We start from the raw sequence: 4144 nt of genomic DNA, 5'->3' as shown, positions 1-4144 counted from the left end.
CCTATACTTAATGGCACTTGAAAACATCCTTGGCTAGCCATATACTCCACTCCGGGTGAGCTTACTAACATAGGACTTTGGTGGGCAGGTTATACTTATCCACAAATCCCCTTGATATGTATGAATGTGATGCACTGGTATCAAAAAGAACAAGTGCAGTAAATGACTTAACCAAAAACTTACCGATTACTGCATCCGGCTGCTCTTCAACCTCCTCCACGTTAACGAGGTTCACCTGTCCCCTATTGAAAGGGTTCGGCTTCTTCCCAGAGCTTCCATTGCCATTTCCATTCTGGGATTCAGGACATTCATTGGCATAATGTCCGGTCTTCTGGCACTTAAAGCAAGTGACTTGGCTCAGGTCTCTCTTGGCTGGGGTCGATGGGTTGGTGCGGTTCTGGCTGTTGCTTCCTCCATTACCATTACCATTCTTGGTGCCATTGTGATTGTGCGAGCTACCTCCTCCATGGGTATGCTGAAAATGTCCTCCTGGTCTAGGGGTAAAATGTGGCTTCTGCTGAGCTCCTGAATTGTGCTTCCCTTGTCCATACTTCCTCTTGCGATTCTCAATCTGCAGTTGCTTCCCTTCAATCATGAGAGCACGATCTACCAACTCCTGGTAGTTGTTGAAGGTTGCTACCATCAACTACATGCTCAACTCATCATTCAGTCCTTCCAGAAACTTCTCCTACTTAGCTGCATCCGTAGCAACGTCATCTGGGGCATAACATGCTAGTTTACTAAAGTCCTCCACATACTGGCCAACTGTCCGTCCTCCTTGGCGCAAGTTGCGAACTCTCGCTTCTTTATGGCCATAGCTCCTGCTGAAACATGGGCAGTTCGAAAAGCCTGCTGAAACTTGTCCCACGTGACAGTGTCGACAGGGAAAGTGGCTGTGAAATTCTCCCACCATGATGTTGCGGGTCCTTCAAGCTGATGTGCGGCAAACTTCACCTTTTCCGCATCCATGCATCCTGCTGTGGTCAACTCCCTAGCTGTCTTGCGGAGCCAATCATTTGATACTATCGGCTCGGTGCTACTGGAAAACACCGGCGGATTCAGCCTAAGAAAACGGGCTAAGTGGTCAACAGGTGGTGGTGGTGGGTTGTTGTTGTTGTTCCCCTGATTCTGATTTTGGACTAACAAATGCATCAATGTGTTCTGCTGCTGGATCAACTGGGTGAGCTCCGGTGGGAAGGTAAATCCGGGGTCATGTCTCGGAGGCATCTGAGGTTTTAGAAAAGATGAGATTTAATAATAGAGAGGGGTCTAAAGAGAAAACACTACCCATATGCACATGAGGCAAAAGCAAACAATTCACTTCATTCAATCAATCAAACAAAGGCATACAATCGATCTAACTATCGCAAAAGTGCTCGGACTACTATATTTACATGGTGGACTACTACTACTCATGAGGTGGTCTAAAAATATTCTTTGGTTGCAGACTCCATGATATCTGCTCCAGCTTCATCAACATAGTCATCATCTCTATCATCTGGATCCGAGTCGGTGTCGTCGATGATGATGTAGTCTTACGGACGAATCTCCTTGGGTTCTTCATCTTCTTCTACTGGTGTAGGGCCTCCCATAAATATTCTGATCTTCTTGATCAGATCGTCATTCTTCTCCACTAATACTTCAATTTCCTCTTCATAATCTTCATGTGTAGCCTTGAGTTCTTCCTCCAGTTCTTTGATTTTTGTCCTTGCCTTCTTCAGATCTATCATGTCGGCGCACATCTGGTTCTCCTGTCATCGAATGTGCTGGTTTAACTCCTAGATAAAAGCTGCGAGTGATCTATCCTTTCTGGTGCTGATCATCTCCCAGTGCTCATCTCGGCGCCCACAAATCTGGTAGATAGTATCCTTAAGATCATTGCGGTAGACTTCTCCAATACGTCCCATGGCGACGTGAGCTGCCATGCTCTTTCCTAGACTCCAAGTTGGTGCATCAAAAGAAAACTCTATGGGCTCAGTGACTGGCATGAATGTCCTTCCTGGAACTTGAACTTGAATCATCCAGTGCTCCTCTTCAGGTAAAGTGGCGTTGTAGGTTCCGGTGAAGCTTGGTACTCCTATGTTTAGGTATCTAGTGACTTCCTTCAGGTGACGTCTAAACGGTGTATCTTCATCCGGTTGCGTGAACTTGTTCCTTGCATCCACCATCCTAAAAGAGTAGAAAAGATGAGAAGTCAGAAAGAGAAGAGAGTGAGTAGTGATCTAGGTCTTTAGCTTAGTGGTCGTGTCCTACAGTCAGCGTGTGCTCTGATACCATCTTGTAGCGACCAGACCTCAAACGGCCCAATCTCTGTGCTCAGGTGTCATCCCTGGATCAGTAATGCTGACACCACACAGTACTTGAAGGATTTATAACAGAGTAGCAATCACACACTTATTACATCGAGTGTCTCAAAAGAGAACTTATTACAATAGATATGGCTTAAGGCCATCTAATAACGATAACAACGGAAGGCTTGGAAGATAAGTGAGTCCATCAACTCCAATAGCATCACTGAGTATAGAACCACGACCTAAAAACTCCTTAATCATCATCTGAAAAGTCTGCAACATTAACATTGCAGCCCGAAACGGGTCAGCACATGGAATATGCTGGCAAAGTAACACATAGAGAGAGTAATGGAATGAAACAGGCTATTCTATATGCATATTTGGCTGGTGGAAAGCTCTATGGTTAAAGTTTTGCGTAAAGCCAATTTTTCCCTATTGCAAAGGAATAAATTTTATTTAACTATCATGGTAGTTGTTAAACATTGACAATGGTTGACAGCAATCTCAATCCCGATTAAGCATCATCATTAAACAAAACCCAACAAAATTAAATTTTGGAGTAACATGTTGAGATTCACATGATAATCCAGGTACTAGATACTCAAGATGTCCATAACCGGGGACACAGCTAATCATGATTAGTTTATACACTCGGCAGAGGTTTGCGCACTTTTCCCCACAAGACTCGATCGCCTCCGTTTGGTTTCTCGCACTACATGGTGTTTGAGAAGATGGATGACCGAGACATAGTCTTTCAGAAGTGCTAGCACCTTACGATCGGGTAGACCGTTACACCTACTTTCCCCTACATCTGCTAGTCTACCACGGTAAGAGTTCACACAACTTAATCAACTATGCTAGAGCCCATAATAGCTTGTGGCTGCACACGGAAGTTTCTAGCATGAATAATCTCATGATCCCTTTGAGCCTGGGTGGTGGTCCAAAAGAAAAACAGGCAATCCCTGCCCAGGTGCCTCAATCCACCCAGATGTGTGTTTAAGTTGCCACCTTAAATAAACCATTAATTAACAACCTCACATCTGTCATGGATACACTCACCCAATCCACGTCTACTAGCATAGCATGGCATAATAAGTGAACGTAGAAATAACTCCCAAAGGTTTGATAATAACAGGTAATAGATTCTACCTCATCTACTTCCCAAACCCACAATTTAATTAGATCCTAATCATGCAATGTGTGAGTATTGATCTAATGCAATAAAACTGGGTAGCTGGAAAGCATGATCAAAGTGTTACTTGCCTTGCTGATGATCCGGGAAACCTAGCGATTCAAAGTAGCAAGCGGCGCACTCCGGGTACTCTATCGCAAACAAACAAGCATACAATAAGTACTCAACTAATGCACAGGTAAAACTCAAATAAGATATCTAACCAAAAAGTTCAACTTAAGAACTCCAGTTGGCAAAAAGAATCAAACCGAACGAAGCAACGAAAGACAAACGGCAAAAGAAACAGGCTTCGTTTACTATTCTGGATCTAGGGCAATTTTTACAGTGGCAAAAACTTGTTTGAGTTGGTTAAACAGAAAGAGGGTTTCGAGACGAAACTCCAGGCGCTTGAATCGCTTGATTCCGATAAACGCGAAAAGTTAGACTAAAACAAAAATCGGATCAGAAATCGCGATCAGAAAAATCGCGGATTTAATCCGAGAAAAGAAAAACCACGAACGTTCGTTAAAACGACGAACGGGCGAATGCTCACTAATTAAATAAACCGTAAAAACCGATCTATTTAAAAAAACGAAACTAAAAAAACGAGCAAAACCGTCGGAAAACCAAACGGTTTTTCAAGAAAAACCGGAGGCGAAAAAAAAACTACCTCCGGCGAACG

The sequence above is a fragment of the Triticum aestivum genome, chromosome 6A (genome assembly GCF_018294505.1).
Source record: "Triticum aestivum cultivar Chinese Spring chromosome 6A, IWGSC CS RefSeq v2.1, whole genome shotgun sequence".
Taxonomy (NCBI): Eukaryota; Viridiplantae; Streptophyta; class Magnoliopsida; order Poales; family Poaceae; genus Triticum; species Triticum aestivum.
Note: the sequence above shows the minus strand (reverse complement) of the source record.